This window comes from Emydura macquarii, unplaced genomic scaffold (assembly GCF_026122565.2).
Source record: "Emydura macquarii macquarii isolate MOO-44397 ecotype Brisbane River unplaced genomic scaffold, CSIRO-AGI_Emac_v2 contig_2473, whole genome shotgun sequence".
Classification (NCBI taxonomy): domain Eukaryota; kingdom Metazoa; phylum Chordata; order Testudines; family Chelidae; genus Emydura; species Emydura macquarii.
In genome coordinates this window covers 1396194-1417066 of record NW_027132610.1, presented here as the reverse complement: position 1 = coordinate 1417066, position 20873 = coordinate 1396194, and the positions used below count along the sequence as shown (strand labels likewise).

The following is a 20873-nucleotide window of genomic DNA, read 5'->3' as shown; positions in this document are numbered from 1 at the left end:
TGAACTGAGGTTATTGGAGTTGCATACAGAGAGTTTGATTTTTTTATACACTCATTTTCATTTAATTTTCAGAATATACATGTGGTTTGTTGTCGAGGCTCAAGAGGCTTGTGACTTTTGTTGATAGGTCTTGCTTCCACCTGCTTTAAATAAAATTATTTTCCCATTATGTGGCAAGTTCATAAACCACTTTGCTTTGCTTGTTGTATCCAACCTCATGTCACCTTACTTCACTTTTACAGTGGTCTGTATGCAGCACATAGTGTTGCATACCTCAACTCAAAATGATCAGGAACGCTCTATTTCTGAACTAGATAGGAAAAAGCTCAGGCAGCAAGGATAATAATTTATGGTATAAAGTGCTGCAGTGTTAAACTTTAGCTAAAATGTACATACAAATAAATATTTTTGTGCTCAGTTTGCTACAAGGTTAACATTGCAACGTGTCTTTGGGGAAGCAAACGCCTGCTCGTTTTAAAGATACTGGGCTGTTAGAGCAGCTTTGCTCTACTGTGTATGAACATTTGGGCTGCACCCCAGCCACTGAAGGGAGCAAGAGAAGGCCTCCCAGTGTGAAAACACAATCCTGCTGCCAAAGCTATCCAAGTATATCCACATGGTGGGTATTTTCTGCCCTTTCGTCTGAGGAACAGCTCCTGGAGGAGCCAAAGGCCTCTGACTGGTATGACAGCAAAAGAACTGAAGAAGTTTCTAGAAACAACCAACAAAGGATGCTTGATTTGGTAGGAGAAAACATCTGAATGGAATGATTGGTCAAAGGCTGACTGAAAATGGAACAGCAGAAGGAAATCTCATTGGGTCCAGGCAATATTAGAAGTAACGATATTTAGTCAAAGTTATGAAAAATACTTCTGACCCATCTGCACTGTAGCATGCTTCCCTCTTGTCTACGCACACAGAAGAAAGTATTAGAGAATTGTGATTCAAGTTTGGTACATACTAATGCTAAACATGGCTCCTTAGTGTGTTTTCTATGGCAAATCAATGTTAAACGAGCAGTTACCTCATGTCTTTTGGAGTCGACTCCCACCAAGATTAGTTACAAAAAGGCTTATTTATCCCTTGCAGTCATTTTCCGTGCTTTTGTAAATGTAAGTCTGTGTATGTTCGAGTCACAATATTCCAGTGCAGAATGTTTATTGAATCTGCAGAAAGTGGGGAAATTCCAGTGTATGCCTATCCTTGAATTACAAACCAACCTAATTAGTTGAGACAGTAGTCTCAAACAGATCCTAGAGGATCAACAGTTTATGATCCCATATCCTAAAATGCAAAATCCACAGCACAAGACAAGTCAGACAGTGTATAACATTTATGACTAGATGACTATCACTGAAGGGTAAGCAAAGACAAAAATAAAACTAATTTTGACTCTATTCTTGTTCTCAACTGTACAGGGCTGCGTTGCTTTTCAAAAAATACAACTCCTTCATTTTTGCAAGCACAACACAGCAGATTTCACAAAATCAAAACAGTAAAAAGAAAATATCTAGGAGAGGTTCAAAGTTTTTTAAAAGATGAATATTGTTAAATATTGTTCCACAGACTTTAAACAAATAACTTCCATTATGTTAAAGCCAACAATTAGATAATACTGATTATGTATTTTGATAGTCACTGAAGATAAGTTAGTCAACCTAATTCTGATGCACACAAAAATTGCACTCCCAAATGAAAACTCTATAGAATATACAATAGATTTAAAATCCTGACATATTTAAGTAAAATCCACTAATAAAACAGACAGTAAGTATGACTTTTTTAAAAAAAAATGAGCTGACAAATGTATACTGAACTTTAATATCTACTGAAGTCCTACTAAAGACCTTATCCAAGGTCTCATTTTTTACATGGCAGTGCAGAGAGACCTTAGCCCTTGTTTTTATTTGTTGTCACAAAAATAGGAAGGCAGAGTGTATATAAGAGAAAGAGAGAGTATGAGAATAAAGGGAAAGAGTAAAATAGCTACTGACTCTGTGCTATTATTGGAACTAACATATTTGAGCTGTCCTGCTTCAGGATGTGTTCTAACCTTCACTATCAGATTACATAACAGATATTCAATGACAAAGAAAACAAGCCTTAAGAAAGTCACGTACCTCTCCTACTCCACCTTCAGTTTAACTGGGATATGCAATTTCAAAGCAATCCCATTACAAATGACAAATCCCATCCCAAACACCGCTTGCCCCATAACCTCAGCCATGCAGAACGCAACGCCATCAACAGCCTCAATAACAACTCTGACATTATAATCAAAGAGGCAGACAAAGGAGGTGCCGTTGTCATCATGAATAGATCTGATTACAAACAGAAGGCTGCCAGACAACTCTCCAACACCACATTCTACAAGCCACTACTGTCCAATCCCACTGAGGAATACCAAAAGAAACTATAACATCTACTTAAGAAACTCCCTAAAGAAACACAGGAACAAATCTACACAGACACACCCCCTGAGCCCCAACCAGGGTTATTCTATCTGCTACCCAAGATCCACAAATCCGGGAATCCTGGACACCCTATCATCTCAGGCATTGGCACTCTCACAGCAGGACTGTCAGGCTATATGGACTCTCTCCTCTGGCCCTATGCCACCAGCAGTTCTAGCTATCTTCACGATACCACTGACTTCCTGAGAAAACTACAATCCATCGGTGATCTCCCAGAAAACACCATCCTAGCCACTATGGATGTAGAAGCTCTCTACACCAACATTCCACACAAAGATGGACTACAAGCCATCAGGAACATTTTCCCTGATGATGATATGGCACACCTGGTAGCTGAACTTTGTGACTTTGTCCTGACCCACAACTACTTCAGATTTGGAGACAATCTATACCTTCAAGTCAGAGGTACAGCTATGGCCACCCGCATGGCCCCACAATATGCCAACATTTTTATGACTGACCTAGAACAACCCTTCCTCAACACACTTCCCCAAGCACCTCTCCTTTAGCTATGCTACACTGATGACATTTTCATCATCTGGACGCACGGAAAAGAGTCCCTCAAAGAATTCCACCGGGATTTCAATAATTTCCACCCCACCATCAACCTCAGCCTGGACCAGTCCACACAAGAAATCCACTTCCTGGACACTACAATACAAATAAAGGATGCTCACATTAATACCACCTTATACCGAAAACCAACTGACCGCAATAAATATCTTCATGCCTCCAGCTTCCACCCTGGACACATTACACGATCCACTTGTGGAAACGGAGAGAAAAACTCTGATAGGTTCGGTTCGGGATACGCCCAATATTCCATTAGCCTTCTTGACAACCAGGGCACACTGGGCTTTTTATCCACCGTTAAGACTCATATCCACGAGACAGTGATGATTCTGGGGGATGCTCACATTAATACCACCTTATACCGAAAACCAACTGACCGCAATTATCTTCATGCTCCAGCTTCCACCCTGGACACATTACAATAAACCCTTTATTTTATAATAAACAATTCTATCCTTATAATAAACAGTTCTATTTCTATAATAAACAGTTTCACAGCAAGCAATTGCACAGCAAACAATGATAGCAAAGGGCAGGAGAACTCCGTGCACGAAAGGACAAAATGTGCCACCCAAGACTTTAGCGTTTTGTGATCTCTCCTGGATCAACGCATGGCTGCCAGCATGTGACACTAGGGTGCCCAGTTTTGGAGTTCCCCAAAGAAGTTACAAGACCAACACAACAGAAAACAGTTAATCCATACTCACAAACATTATATACAGGTATACTATGCTGGCCAAATTCAGTTGCCGTTTGCTTTAGATACTGCAGACGGGAGAGAGCCACTGTGAGTGATCAGTTCACAGTGAAGCGGGCTAGGAAAGATGCGTCAGCCCACCGAGCCGACAAGACCAAGAGATACAGGGATGCCGGGTAGATTCAATTCCTCTCTGCCTTCTGCCACCTGGGTTTGAACTTTTATAGTTTCCCCTGGTCAGCAGAGGCTAAGCCCCATTGGTTGCTATTTGCTGCATGACCTTCTAAGGTCATGGCTTGGAGTTTAGCCAACCAGGTGCTCCTGATTTCCCGAGCAGGTATGAACCAGCCAACCAGGTGATTACAATTATCCTGGGCAGTTGCTGACCACACACCAGCAGGTGGGGTCACTTAATTTCCTTATAAGGAGACAGGTACATGCGGCTCGTGCTGCTGAGTCAACCCTCCCTAGGCTGCCCCTTTATCCACGTGGGGGGGGGGGGGCCAGTGCATGTGGTGCTGCAGACGCCACAATGCAATTCAGTCTCCACACCACTGTCTACAGTCAAGCCTTAAGATACAACTGGACTTGCTCCAATCCCGCAGACAGACACAAACACCTACAGGATCTCCATAAAAGTTTCTTAAAACTACAATACCCATCTGGAGAGGTGAAGAAACAAATTGACAGAGCCTGACGGGTACCCAGAAGTCACCTACTATAGGACAGACCCAACAAAGAAAACAACAGAACACCACTGGCCATCACCTTCAGCCCCCAACTAAAATCTCTCCAACACATCATTAGGGATCTACAACCTATCCTAGCAGATGATCCCTCACTCGCTCAAGCTGTGGGAGACAGACCTATCCTTGCTTACAGACAGCCCCCAGCCTGAAGCAAATACTCACCAGCAACCGTATACCATACAAGAAGATCACTAACCCAGGTACATACCCCTGCAACAAACCCCATTGCCAGGTCTGCCCACACATTGACTCTAGTGACACCATCACAGGTCCTAACCACATCAGCCACACCATAAGAAGCTCATTCACCTGCACATCTACTAATGTTATATATGCCATCATGTGCCAGCAATGCCCCTCTGCCATGTACATTGGCTAAACCGGACTGTCACTATGCAAAAGAATAAATGGACACAAATCAGACAAAAAATGGTACCATCCATCAACCAATCGGAGAGCACTTCAACCTCCCAGGACACACTGTAGCTGATTTGAAAATTGCTATATTTCTACAAAAAAACTTCAAAAACAGACTTCAAAGAGAAAAACAAGGTTACTTACCAGTAACTGTTGTTCTTCGAGATGTGTTGCTCATATCCATTCCAACAGAGGTGAGTGCGCGCCCCGTGCACTAGTCTCCGGAAGCTTTTTTGCCCTAGCAACCCCCGCAGGGTCGGCTCCGGCGCCCCCTGGAATGCCGCGCTCATGTCGCGGTATATATAGCGCCGCCGACCCCGCGGGTCCCCAGTCCCTTCTTTCTGCCGACTCCGACAGCGGGGACGGAGGGTGGGTTTGGAATGGATATGAGCAACACATCTCGAAGAACAACAGTTACTGGTAAGTAACCTTGTTTTCTCTCTTCGAGTGATTGCTCATATGCATTCCAACAGAGGTGATTAATTAGCCATACCTTTGGAGGTGGGTAGGAGTCACTGTCGAGCAGCCCTTCTCAGCACGGCTCTGCCCACGCTTGCGTCCTCTCTTGCCTGCTGCACGATGGCGTAGTGGGACGTAAAGGTGTGTACCGAAGACCAGGTCGCTGCTCTGCAGATGTCCTGCAGGGGCACTCATTCCAGAAAGGCCGCGGATGAGGCCTGGGCTCTGGTAGAATGTGCGGTGACTGGACCTGGGAGTCGCACCTTCGCCAGCTCGTAGCAGGTTTTGATACACGTGGTGATCCAGGTGGAGATGCGCTGGGTGGAGACATGTGAGCCCTTCATCTGGTCCGCCACTGCCACAAACAGCTGCGTTGACTTCCGGAACGGCTTGGTTCTCTCAATGTAGAAGGCCAGGGCTCTTCTGACGTCCAGCGAGTGCCATCTCCGTTCCTCCTCCGAACCGTGTGGTTTGGGAAAGAACACGGGGAGGAAGATATCCTGGTTATAGTGGAACTGAGACACCACCTTAGGTAAAAAGGCTGGGTGGGGTCTCAGTCGCACTTTGTCACTATAGAAAACCGTGTATGGGGGTTCCGAGGTTAGTGCTCTGATTTCGGAGACCCGCCTGGCCGATGTAATGGCCACGAGGAAGGCTACCTTCCAGGAGAGGACGAGCAAAGGGCATGTAGCCATAGGCTCGAAGGGGGGTCCTGTCAACCTGGAGAGGACCAGGTTTAGATCCCACAGAGGCACCGGGTCACGGACCTGCGGATATAGCCTCTCTATCCCCTTGAGGAACCTAATGGACATAGGGTGTGAGAAGATCGACCTTCCTTCCAGTGGTTCGTGGAAGGCCGAAATGGCCGCTAGGTGTACCCTGAGGGAGGCCAATGCCAAGCCCAGGGACTTCAAGTGGAGCAGATACTCGAGAATCGCCTGAATGGGTGAACAACTGGGCGGGACACCCCTGGAGGCTGCCCAAACCGTGAAACGCTTCCATTTAGCCTTGTACACCACCTGGGTCGATTGTTTTCTGCTACCCAGTAGGACTAATTGGACCTGCGCCGAACAGGCCCTCTCTCCCTCCGTCAGCCACAAAGCCTCCATGCTGTCAGGTGTAGGGAGTCCAGGTCTGGGTGCAGTAGGCGACCCCGGTCCTGGGAGAGCAGGTCGTAGCGTTTCGGAAGTGGTATCGGCGTGGCTATAGAGAGGTCCAACAGGAGGCTGTACCAGTGTTGCCTCGGCCACACCGGGGCGATAAGGATAACATTGGCTCTGTCTCTCTTTATTTTCAAGAGTACTCTGGGAAGCAGTGGGACGGGGGGAAAGGCATACATGAGAGCCCCCGTCCACTGAATGAGGAAGGCGTCTGAGATGGAGTTCGGGTCTCGCCCCCGGAGGGAGCAAAACCTCGGACACTTCTTGTTCGATGCCGACGCAAATAGATCTAGTTGGGGAATACCCCACTTGCGGAAGAGAAAAGTTGTCACCTCCCAGTGTAGTGACCAATCGTGGCGGGGTGAGAACGACCTGCTGAGGCGGTCCGCCTCGTCGTTCCTGACCCCAGGGAGGTGAGAGGCAGACAAATGAAAGTTGTGTCTCAGCGCAAGGTCCCACAACTGCGTCGCTTCCTGGCAGAGGGCCGATGAGCGAGCCCCCCCTTGCCTGTTTATATAAAACATGGCAGCAGTGTTGTCTGTCATGACTTGAACCACCTGACCCTTCAGGAATTTGAGGAAGACCTTGCAGGCCAAGTGGACTGCTCGGAGCTCCCGTACATTGATGTGGAGCTTTCGTTCCTGTGTTGACCAGAGGCCCTGCGTGCTGAGGTCTCTGCTCATGTGGGCCCCCCAACCCACATCCGAAGCGTCCATAATCAGGGTTATGGAGGGTGTCAACTCTGCAAAGGGGACCCCTCTCAATACTTCCATGGGGTTCGTCCACCAAATTAATGAGCTCAGAACCGAAGTTGGGACAGTGACTACCCGTCCGAGAGAGTGCCTGGCCGGAGCGTATACAGAGGCCAACCACCCCTGCAGGGGTCTGAGTTTGAGGCGAGCGAGTCTCACGACATAGGTGCAAGCCGCCATGTGACCCAACAGTTGAAGGCAGTGCCTGGCTGTGGTCGTGGGGGACCTGTGGAGGTTGTCTATGATGGTAGTCATTGCCTCGAAGCGGGGCTGCGGGAGGAAGGCCCTGGCTTGAACTGCATCCAGAGTGGCCCCTATAAAGTCTATTCGTTGTACTGGTGTGAGAGTGGACTTCTGCTCGTTTATGAGCAGACCCAGCCTGCTGCATATTGTGCAAGTCAGTGTCAGGCTGTTCTGGACATGGACTCTGGACTGGCCCCTGATTAGCCAGTCATCTAGGTAAGGGAAGATCTGAACTCCCTTGCGGCGGAGGTGGGCAACCACCACCGCCATACATTTTGTAAACACCCTGGGAGCTGAAGAAAGGCCAAAGGGTAGGGCCGAGAACTGGTAGTGGCCACCAGCTACCTGAAACCGTAGAAACCGCCTGTGGCCCGGGAGGATGGAAATATGAAAGTAGGCATCCTGTAGGTCGAGGGCAGCAAACCAATCTCCTGGATCTAGTGTGGGAATGATGGAGGCTAGGGAGACCATGCGGAACTTGAGGCATCTGATGAACCTGTTTAGACGTCGAAGGTCCAGAATAGGCCTGAGGCCTCCCTTCGCCTTGGGGATAAGGAAATACCGGGAATAGAACCCCCTGCCTCTTTCCTGAAGAGGAACCTCTTCCACCGCCCCCAGGAGGAGGAGGGCATTCACCTCCTGAATAAGGAGCTGCTCGTGAGAGGGGTCCCTGAAGAGGGACGGGGTAGGGGGAAGGTCCGGTGGGAAGGCAGAGAGTTGCAGGGCATAACCTCTTTGAATTATACTCAGTACCCAGCGGTCTGAGCTTATGCTCTGCCACTCGGGAAGGAACGGACGCAGTCTGTTCATGAAAGTCCGAGTATTCCAGGAGATGGGGGGGTGCCACCCTCGGGCGTCCCATCAAAACTGCCGCTTGGCACCCTTTTGCGGCCCTTCCTGGGAGCCCCCAGCTGGGCCTTGGCGGTCCCGACGATTGCCTTGTCGGAACCGATCCCTGCCCCGTCTCGACTGAGGGGGTCTTGGGGGTGGTCTCGGTGGAGGCTGCTGCTGCTGCTGCCTAGGGGGGCGTGGTCGACCCTGCCTCCTAGCTGCTTGTGGCACATAGAGACCCAGGGATTTCAAGGTGGCTCTGAAATCTTTTAGAGCGTGCAGCTTCTCGTCCGTTCTGTCAGAGAAGAGGCCAGTTCCCGTAAAGGGCAAGTCCTGAATGGCCTGCTGCACTTCAGGCGAGAGTCCGGAGGACTGTAACCAGGATGCCCTGCGCATAACTATGCCCGAGGCCATAGCCCTCCCCGCTGCGTCCGTGGCATCACTAGCCAATTGAAGGGCAGCATTGGCAACCAAGGAGCCCTCCTGGACCAGTGTAGTAAAGTCTGCCAACATATCCTGGGGCAGGCCTTGGAGAAACCTCTGGAGGGAGGACCACAGGTTCAGAGTGTAGCGCCCCAGCAGCGCCTGATAATTGGCCATACGGAGCTGCAGCGCTGCTGTGGAGTATACCTTCCTCCCAAAGAGATCAAGTTTCTTACTCTCCTTATTTTTGGGAGTATTTGCATGTGTCCCCTGCCTGTCCCGCTGATTTACAGCGTCCACGACCAGGCTCCCTGGGGATGGGTGGTTAAACAAGTACTCAAATCCTTGCAGTGGCACGTAATATTTCCTCTCTGCTGTCTTAGAGGTAGGTGCCACTGAGGCTGGGTTCTCCCAGAGGGGCTTAACCAGTTTGAGTACACTCTCATGAACCGGGAGTGCGATCCTAGCTGGACCTGCTGGCCCAACAGCTCCAAAAAGGGGGTCCTCCTCCTCTACCAGCTCCTTGATGTCCAGCTTTAGATTCTCTGCCAGACGCTTGAGGAGCTCTTGGTGAGTTTTGAAGTCCGGCAGCGGGGTCCCCCGATCTCTCGCCGTTGTCTCTGCCGGGGATGAAGGGGAAGACTGAGGAATTGGCCCCGTGGATGGGCCTTCCAAGGGATCAGACTCTTCCTCCGAAGAGTTCCTTTCCTCCCCTTGGCTTTGAGGGGAGGGGTGGGGGGTGAGGTCCCATGGAGGGTACCGAGCCCGTGCCCTGTGTGGGCTGTGGTGCCCATTGCCAAGGCCCCTGCGGCCATGACGGCACCGCTCCCGGTGCCGCGTAGGATCCATGCGGTACCGGTCCCGGTGCCGCGTAGGAGGAGACCCCTTGGGTGACGGAGCCGTGCGCGTGGTGTCTCCTAGATCCGCGGCTCCTATCTCCCCGGTCCCGAGAAGTACTCCTAGATGACCCGGAGTGTTGACGACGCCGGCATGGGGGGGAGCGGCTGGAGGAAGAGGAGGAATGCCTCCTGTGCGCCTTCGATTTCGCATGGCGTTTATAAGGTGGAGACCTGGAACGGCGTCTTGGCGTCAGCTCTTTTGCGTGCGGTGCCGTAGCTGTCGGTGCCGTGTGCTCCGGTGCTGGAGCCCGCACCGGGCTATGCGTCGGGGATCTGGAGCCCCTTCGATCCCGGCTACTGCTTGTCCGGCGGCCGGAGTCTGGGGCCTCTGCCGGTGCCGAAGCGCGCTGAGCCACGATGCTGACAGGGCTAGGGGTCTCACGACGCGTCTCCCTGCTCCGCTGTGTGGTACGCGGAGTGTGCACCGGGGATCTAGACCGGTTCCGGGACTTGCATTCGGCCACCGGGACCCGCGCCGGGCTCCTTGTTGGGGATCAGGAGCGTCGACCTCTGCTCCGTACTGATAGCGGAGATGGAGAACGGTGCCGGCTTCGCCTTGGGGAACGGGACCGGTACCGGGAATCTGGGGAGCGAGACCGGTGCCGGCTGTGTCTCGGGGAATGAGACCGGTGCCGGGAGCGGGACCGGTGCCGAGTGTCTCTAGGCGTAGAGCGCCTGGATGAGCGGGATCTCCGCTGAGGAGATCGGTGCCGGCCGCTGGTGGGTGAGCGCATCGGACTGCGTCCCCCAGAATGCTCTCTCGGTGCCGTAGATGCCGGTGCCGACGCATGGGCTGGTGATCGGCGCCGGGATTCCAGGGATCGGGAACCCTCAGAGGCTGAGCTATGATGCCTCTTGCCGGTGTCTCGGGACCGCCCTGGCTGGTGCGGTGCCGAGGGGCTCAACGACCCATGGTCGGAGCTAGGAGGGGAGCTATCGCTGCCCCTCCTTGACCGTCTGGGGGGAGACCTCTCCTGCCATCTCTGCCACCCACCGGGGTAACCCAGCGCGGGTTTACCCCGAGACGCTATTCCCGGAACCCTCGGCCGAGGGGGGACGGAGGCGTGGGCATGCCCATGAGGGCACGAGAAGCCGCAAACGCCTCCGGCGTCGACGGTCCCTGCAGGGGCACTACCCCACCCCCGGGGTTGGGGGAGGCTCCCTGCGAGGAGATGCCAGTGCCGACAAGTCCATGGCACGGGGCTGGGGCATCTCCTGAATCGCCCCCAGCCGTTCCGGTCGCTGGGGGGAGTCCATGAGTACGGCCTTGGGCCGCTTCTTTTTCGCCAGTGCCGATTTGGTCGGTGCCGTCGTGGACGGTGCCGATGTGGACGGTGCCGGCGGGGCGCTCTGCACCGACGAGACACTCGGTGCCGCCAGCGATCTGGAGGGCTCTGAGTCAGGGCGAAGCGCTGACTCCATTAACATAGCCTTCAAGCGGGCATCACGTTCTTTTTGTGTCCGTGGCTTGAAGGCTTTGCATATTTTGCAGCGCTCTTTACGATGCAGTTCTCCCAGGCAGCGAAGGCACCTGTCATGGGGGTCGCTGACTGGGAAGGCCTTCATGCACACCACACAGGCTTTGAATCCTGTGGATCCCGGCATGGCTGCGCCAGCCCCGAAGGGCGAAAGTCCTTAACTCTTAACTCTTATTTTACAACTATTAACAACTATTTAACTATTTACATAAAAAAACAAAGGTTGCTACTTGCATATAATAGCAAGGGGCACTAGCGTTCCAGCTACCGTCACGGGCGGAAAGAAGGAACTGGGGACCCGCGGGGTCGGCGGCGCTATATATACCGCGACATGAGCGCGGCACTCCAGGGGGCGCCGGAGCCGACCCTGCGGGGGTTGCTAGGGCAAAAAAGCTTCCGGAGACTAGTGCACGGGGCGCGCACTCACCTCTGTTGGAATGCATATGAGCAATCACTCGAAGAGAGAACTGCAGAATTGGAACTCATCTGCAAACTTGATACAATCAAACTGGGTCTAAATAGGGACTTGGAATGGTTATCTCATTACACGAAGTAATTGTCACTATTCACACATTCTCACCTACTAATCAATGGTTCTGAACGAACCTCAACTACTCTAACTGAAAGGACTTTGCTTATACATAACTTCCCCATTGTTGTTCCTTAACCTTAGATGTAAGGAATAGAAATAGAGAGGTATATATACACATCTGATGGTGGGTTACAGCCCATGCAAGCTTATGCCTGCAGAAATTAAATTTGTTAGTCTTTAAAGTGCTACAGAACTCTCGTTATTTTTTCCCATTACAAATGTTTCAAAGCAAGCTTTATAACCTACTAGTAATGCCCTAAGCTGAGGACCCAAGACCAATATCAATTCCTGGTCTCCATTTAGAACACCCAGTAAAATATAAGTAATTTACTATACGCATCAATTTGCTAAGAAAATTAGCAGTCAAATCTCTACCACAAATCACTTCTGAAAGACAGCCATGGCAGAGGCTTAAAGGAAAAGCAACTAGAGATAAATCATAGAACTGAGAGGCATTATCAGTATTTTAGAGGTATATTGTTTTGTTAAAATAAAATTTTCCTACTGCTAAATGATCTCTATTAATCTTATGCACATAGCATGAACACCAATATTAAGTGGTTAGAATTTGCTGTGTTTTACACTACAGTCTGAGATAGAATCACTTATGCCTAAGGCTACACGTTGGTCACGGATTCTGTGATTTTAGGTGACTTCCGTGATTTAAGCCCCACCCGGCAGGGCTCTGGCTGACAGTCAATACTCCGCCCTGCAAGGCTCCCATGATTTATTGCCCACGTCCTAACTGTGACTTTTACTAAAAATCCCCATGACAAAATCTTAGCCTTACTTATGCCTCACTTAAACTTTTTAGCACAAGTTTCAACTATATTCAAGTCCTACATTACACACACCAACAACCACCTAAAAAATGAAAATGGGGCGCAGAGCACTCATAGACCAATTTTTATGCTACTGATATTTAAAATATATCTGATCCAAATTAGCATTTCACTGTTAGAAAACTGGTACACACTTTGTTTCTATTCTTTCCATGAAAGACTAGAAAGTCATCATAAGCACTCTCGAAAATCAACACATACTAGTAATTCATCCAGTGTCTTCAGCGAAGGTTATCAAGACCTTGGGCACTAGGGTTGAGTCTCTTTTTCCTACATTTCTTCCCAAGCTCTTTAATCATATCACACACTTGTCATTATTAGCATACACAGTTGACTGAAGAAAGTTAATTTTGTGCAATTTATGGGAATGTGCACTGAGTGCTACACAAATCACACATGTGGCTCAAAGGGAGTCCACAACTCTGTAAACCAAATTCAACCATCCATCACCTCTGCTGATAGAATGCATTGTAATTCGTTAGATTAACCAGCGTGACATTTAACAATTTTCAAGGGTTATCTTGAAATATCTTTTCCCCTTCTGTTTTATATAGTTTTTCTGGTGCTCAAATACGAGTGATTAACACATTTACAGTACACACAGTATTACAGTGCACACACAAAAACTATGTTTAAAGGATATTTATTAATAGCAGGGATGTAAATATCTGTTAGAAAAGGTAACAGTTTAAACTATTACAATTAAATTGTTTAACTGATGTAATTTTGTGTATCCCCCCACACCCTGGCCCCCTTCGCCTCAGCCCCCGGGTCGTGCTCCCTACCCAGGTCCACAAGGGACCCCTGGTCTCAGACCTGTGGTTCCCAGTGTTCTGCAGAGGGCACTCTGCAGCGCCTGGACCAGGACCTCGGCCTCCCTGGCAACAGCAGCAGCAGTGCTTGACACCTTCACCATGGAGACCAAGAGCCCGCACCTCTGGTTAACCCCCACACCGCCAGTTAGCTGATAAGTATTGGTCTTACCGTTAAGACTAATACTTATCAGGTAACTATTTAGCCATTTAGTATTTTACATCCCTAATTAATAGTGCAAAGTCAAGCATTCAAGTTAGAAAATGCCTCTGCAACCTTAATTCTTCCTCCATTCCCTGTGCATATGCATTATGATATAATCATATAAAGACTTTTAATTACATGATAATTAAGGTGACCATATTTCCCTAAAATAAAAACAGGACATCAGGTAAGCAGAGCTATGGGGGGCTGCTGGCCCAAGCCACCTGGCATCCTGCTCACAAAAGCCGACGACACAGGTTTTTTTGGGGCAAAACTGAGCATTTGCCTCATTCCATGCACCTTATGGAGGGTGCTCACCTTACGAGCAGCTATTCAGCATTTTGTTTTTTTCTCATTCAATGTAAGGCACCATGCCTTATTTACCACACACTATTCAAACTCTGCCCTAACGACAGAATTGTTAATTTTCTTATGGTACGCATCACTGAAGTATGAGTGCTTCACAAATATTAATTTATTTGCACAACACCCTTGTGAAATGGGGGGGAGGGGGTATTATCTCAATTTATTACAGATGGGGAACTGAGGCACAGAAATTAAGGTCCAAAGTATCCACTAACTTTTGGTGCCTAATTCATGACACAAGACCTGATTTTTCAGTATATTTAGCATAAGGGTATGTCTATTCTACAAGCGCTACAGGAACACAGCTGCAGCTGTGTTGCAATACCACCGACGCTTACAGCAACGGAAGAGGTTTCTTCATCACTGCAGTAAATTCAACTAGTTTGAGGTAAGTGGGGGGTTAGGTCAACCTAACTATGTCACACGGGCCACAAAATTTTTCAGACCTGACTGGTATAGCTAAGTCAACCTAAGTTTTAGGTGTAGGTCAGGCCTTATACAGTACAGCACTTTATATGTTCAAAGCACAGCTCCCATTGATTTCAGCTGCCGCTGAGAGTGCTCAGCACTTCTGCAAATGAAGTTTTGAGCACCAAGAAAATGAGCAACACAATATTGATCACTTATGAAAGGTTTGGTTTACATGAATTGCTGAGCACCACATGGAAAACTCTGTCGCACAGGCAGGGATAGAATCCAGTTCTCCAGAGCAGCATTTAACTGCCTTAACCATGACACCACACCACCCTTGCTCCCCTGCAGTCCCCTGCCTCATTTACTAAACAAACCAGGTAGGGGGTCCTACAGACAACAGTCTCCTTCACTACACTACCCTGATTCATAGCCAGTGAATATATGTCCTCTGCAATGAATAAGGCAGGTGTCTTGCGGCGAAAAAAGTAGATAAAAAATCTGTAATTAAAGAATTACTGAATCTTAGTAAGGAGACACTATTTTGCTGTTTTCATAAGCACTATAAAATTTATTTCAATTATTTACCTGAAGGAGGACTGTCAGACCAACAATATCTCACCTCTCTACTGCAACAGGAAGGTTAAGAAGAGATAATATAACAGCAGGAGTTTGCTGGAAGAATTCATATGAAATTGGTGATCCATTTCCTGTGTAATGTTGAGAGTTTGTCAAACTACAAGTTAAAATTCCTATCATACTATATGAGAAATTTTATAGTCCTTATTTCAACAATACTTGTAACTCAAATGTAACTTACCAAAAATCTAGCTATTTTTCATTCGTTAGTGTCATGCTATACAAATTGGGATATTCTTCAAATCTGTTCAGAATGTTAAAAAAAATTATATACATTTTCAAAATCCCTAAAGTTCTGCTATTTTACAGTACCAAACTTTCACTTAACACTTAAATCGGAAAGCAAACAAGGCAAAAATTCTGATAAATTACTGTAATTATCACTCAATGTATAATTTTAGTATCTATGAAACGGACACACAAAAAGCAAACCAAAGATGCACTGTATCCGAATCCTTCCATACAATTTCTACAGTACACATTCGTAGATTAAAGAACAAACAAAATAAGTCTTTAGTAAGAGACTCTTTCTTCTAGTGAAAACATAAGGAACTATTACATTAAAATGCTACGCCCTACACTGCCAATTTTCCATGACAGCAGTATACTACTATATACACGATTCAGCACTAAAGTGCACAGTTAGACAAATGTGTTTTGTGCTTCCATTGTCACAGACACACAGTAGGAGATATTTCAGTACAATACACTTTTAATAAAATATTTAAGATCTTAAAGTTAAAAATCTTAAGACTTTAATTTTAAGTTTACAATGGCTCATGTGCACAGCTGTAGATTACAAATAAAAGCATCTCTCAAGTACACATGACCTCTCGCTAAACAGCTAGACGTTGAAGGCATATCAAGCAATACAATCATCCTTCAAAAGGTACATCATTCATCTTAATGCCTTCACTAAAAAAAATTATTCACTAATCTTGACATTTCAAGATAACTAGACTTTCAACCTGTCAGGACTTAGGGCTGAAACAGCTTCCTTGTAGCTGCTTGCGGGATGCTTTGGTCTCACCAAACTTGCACATTTAAGCTCAGTAACCTTCCAGATACAATGAAGGGTGTGCGGGTCTGTCTGTATCTGTCTGTCTGACTGCCACAGAAACTTTCAACTACAGAATGTTCAATTCAGATTCACTGAAACCAAACTACCAATGTGCTATATGACGCTCTGTTTCGAAGAACGGTAATATTTGTTTATGTAGTTTATTTACACAGAATGATTCTAAGAGTATATACATTCAAAGATGACCACTGGTTTTGGTGTCTCATCCAACTATGTTACAACACGCAATCTGTTATACAGAAAGGAAATATTTGCTTAAAAATGCAGACTCCACACAAAACAATACATTGGTGACAAACAAATGCGCAAGCAAAATTTGAGTGCTTGTGCTTGCAATTATGTACATAAACAGCTTCCTATCGCAAATTATAGTAGGACAGACCTTTAGTGTTTCATTTTCTCCAGGTCTAGAAATATTTCCTTAACACACCTACTAATCTGAGAAAAATACACACTGGCCTAGCAATAAAGAAAAATTTGCCCGTGCTCCTATTTGTATGCAGGAACAAAAATACTTCACAGACATTACACACAGACATTATTCACTACCATTCTGCACTCACAACAATATATAAATTTTTCAGGTTAGAAACACTCACTACATAGTATCAGTTTATTTAGACTGATGTCACAGTTTATTTTGGCAGTCACACCAGTACATAAATGCTGGAACTAGGGGTGTTGGGCATACCGCTGCATCCCCTGGTTTGAAGTAGTAATTACAACCCAAATACATGGTTTCCACCTTCAGCACCGCTACTACAAAAACTGTTCCAACACCAGCCAGTAGTGACCACCACAGGTAAAGATGCAAATTGCTTTCTGTTATAAAGCCTTGTTTTCATATCCTCATACATTTATCAAATATTCAATTTTGGGATGCTAAGGCTCTGCATGGTCCATACCAATGGTATTTTTTTGAAAATTCTGTGTCAGTTGATTTTGACAGTGCAAGGAAAAAGGTGGCATAAAATTAAGCTTTCCCTGCTACTTAAACATGACTATAGACACACTATTTGAATAGGGTTGGGTCAAAAAAAAAAAAATCTGAGATGTGAAAGTTGAAATCTGACATGAATAAAGCCCTTCTTGAGGAAGTGGGTAAATCTAAAATGTTTGAAAATTGTTTATAGTGCCCTATGAAAGAGGCAGGATATAGAGGGACCAGCAATTTGATCCAATATGGCACTGAGCTTGACATAATAAAAGGAAATAAATCTCAGCTACAGAGGATTTTTGTTGGAGTTCAAGTATAAACATGCTACTGTGAATCTCTAATCAGTAGCAACTATTTTAAACAATACCGACAATCTTAAAATATTTTAAAACATCTGTATAGTTGCTGTGTGATTTACACCAAGAAAACTGCACAAGTAAAAAAAATGTATATATACTCTCTTTCTATAAAAGCCTACTAATTAAACCATTGAAGCAAAGCTCACTTATGAATTCCAAAACCCTCTCATACAAATATTCTTTTCAAAACAGTTATATAAGAGGTGAGGGGAACAAAGCAGGTAAGGAGCAAGAAAAAGGTGTCAGGGTGTATCCAATTAAACTCAGACTGCTAGAAGCTGAGGCTGGACAACAGAGAATGGATTACTCGATAAATTACCCTGTTTTGTTCACTCCCTCTGAAGCATCTGGCACGAGCTACTGTTGGAAGACATAATACTGAGTTAAATGGACTTTTGGTCTGACTGAATATGGCCGTTATGATCAGTTCTTTGCATATCTTGTGGCAAATTAAATTTTAAGAGATTTAACAACAAGATCAAGCATCAATGTTTTTTCCGCAACTTCATAATCTACTTTTGCATCAGCTATGGTCACGCTCAAGTGTACATTTTTCACAGCACTTGGCTATGAGCTATTTGGAGAGACTTGTTTGAAACTCTTTAATGGCTGAATTTTAATTTCATGATGCTATAGTTTCTATAGTCAGCAACTAAGAAAGTGTGCATGTCATTTCATATGAAAAACAAATGAAAGTGGAATCAAGAATAAATAATGTCATATTTATTTGTTACCCAAGTTCTAATACCTTTAAGTAAGAGGAAACCAAATAAATACTGAAGACAAACATATAAAGGCATTAATATTTGGTTACACATGTTCATTCTACACACATTCTGACTTCTTTCTACTGGAGGATTTTGAAAGACTCAGACAGTGACTTCACCTTAAGTAAATTATTATTTATTTATATTATCAAAGAGCTTATGAGTCATGGACAAGGACCCCATTGTACTAGGTGTGTACAAATACAGAACAAGATGACAATCTCTGCCCAAAGTGCTTACAATCTAAGTGTAACTTCTCCTACTCCTAAACTGTGGAGGTAGGGTATGGTATGGTGAAAAACATTCTCTCTCAAGTGAGTACTAGGTCAGGTTTCACCTACTGTAATGTTAATGTTCCGGTCCTTCAAAGATCTCGCCAAAGTCCTCAAGGAAAGCGAAAAGCCAGAGTCCAAGACTACTAGGTAAAGCAAGTTGGGAAAAAAGCACTTAAAATCTGAATATATCTCCACATGCCATGAAAGATCAGTAAACTTGCTTTACAGTTCACCTCTTAAGAAACAAACTTGTTAAACAAAGATTAACATTCTAAACGTAGCAAGATTAAACAGGTTTCCTATGTGTATAGAATGCAAAACAGATATTCCCTCAAAAAGGGTGAAAAGGTCTTCCACAACCCAAAATAAAAACTAGTCTCCTCTTTACACACACATTACCAATTCTTCCCTCATGCCTGAAGCACCACATCAAGACATTTACCTTTTAACCAACAACCAGATATAATTCCTTCATAGACCATGTGCAAAATTTGAGTCACCAGAGGATATATCATGAAGGAATTGCAATCTTTAACCTTTTAGGATCCTAGAATCACTCCTTAAGAGGCATTTTCTGCCCACTTCTTTCCCCCCCCCCCCCCCTTTCACCTTCCAGTTATTTATGTTACCTATAGGCAACACTCACAGGTCAATTAATATAAGATTTTACAAGAGTTCTCTTCATAAAAGGCAACATTTTAAGCTATAAACTTCAGGTCTAAATGTATTAAAAACAGCAGTTCAGAACATACAAAACTCAGAATTTAGTAACAGAAATTATTGAGCATCACACCATAATGCTTATTCCCAGGTTTCATATACGAGTGCCTACAATTGGTATGGGTCTTTTGCATACTAAATGTAATATTTTTTGCAAGCAGATAAAAACCAAGGTAACAACCCTTAAGCAAAGAAAATATCCACTGCCTTGCTTGAGTTTACATAGACTGATTTATCAATGTTTAATGCAAGGACAATATTACAAGATTACTTGCTGAGGGTTCAAAATGGCTCTCTTCTAATCACTAATACTTTTCAGAACATTTCTCTAGTTAGCGCTTTTAAAAATCGAAGCACCTGTTTTTGCCATTTGTCAAATATAACATCCAAAATCACCTCCTAATAAAATACAAATATTTATATAGTCCTCTATGTAAGCATGCAAAATTACACAGGAAACTATTTGGAAAACTGGCACAATTCCTGGTTAATATAAGCAAACCTCTCTCACCCATTACAGATAGTTTGGGTTTTTTTAAATGGCAATTCCTTTCTGTCTGAAGCTGAAAATTTAATGACTATTTCTGATTTTTTACATGCCAATATGCTATCTCTTCACATTGCATTTACCCTAGGATGCAAAACATTTTGACAAATACCGAATAAGTGGAAAACTAAATAAAAACTAGGCAGGAAAAGGAGGGGATTACCCAAAGGCAGGCAGGGGCGACTCGGGAGACCCTCTGGCAGTGGGGCCCTGGAGCAGCACTTCTGACAAGAATGTGAACAACATACAATCTTCCCCCATCCTCATTCCATTACTCCCCATCAACACCTCCCAGCAATGTAAACATCAACTACTTTTTCCTAACAACCCTGAAGACTTGGGTGGGGATGGAACATCGCACTCAAGCATACAAGCTGGATGGCTCCAGACCCCACTCTGCCTGAGGCTTTTAGTAGGGAAACAAAGTTCATAGGAGTGCATTACACTGCCCAATATCTTCCACTAAAAGCATAAACTGAGATATCTCTGTAACAAGATATAACAAGAGCTATCAAAAGAGGGAAAACCAGGGGGGGGGGAAGATTTCCATAAAAATTAGATACTGGTGTACAAACCTGATACTGTACAACTGCGCAAGATTCAAAGCAATCTGATACGTCATTTATTAAATAGCCTATTTTCCAAGTAACACACTCAAAAAAACTGTGAAAACGTTCAACACCTTTTTTTCAAAAAACATAACAAACAGGCTCACTGGACAGCGTAAATTTAAAACAAATGCTCTCCACTTTGTGTGATAAAGTTTTAATGGAAAATATGTAGGGTATCTCTATACTGGGGGCTCTGCAGCAATCGATGCAGCGGGATTGACTGAGTGGGTCATGTAGACCTGCTCAATCAATCCCAAATAGCCTCACCGGCCAATGCCATTAATCCACCTCCCCGAAAGGAGTAAGGCTGCGTCAACGGGAGGGCATTTCTCGTCAAAGCAGCACCGTGAAAACACTGCAGTATGTCAACATAAGTACGTCACTGCAGTACGTCTACGTCAACTGCCGGCAGCAGTTTAGATCAAGCCATAGAAGCTTAAAAATAACTAATTTTGTTTAATAGAAGGATCTCTTTATAGATATATCTAAGTAAAAAACACCACCTCATCAAGTTGCTGTGAAATGTAGTCATTTAAACTTTAGCTTTTTGTAGT

At 45.5% G+C, this 20873-nt stretch overlaps 1 protein-coding gene across 5 annotated transcripts in view; it reads right to left on the bottom strand.

Moving 5' to 3' along the window:
• Nucleotides 1-20873, bottom strand: part of DDX10 (DEAD-box helicase 10) — a 349421-nt gene that overhangs the window by 230838 nt on the left and 97710 nt on the right. The gene's annotated exons all lie outside the window — the stretch shown is intronic.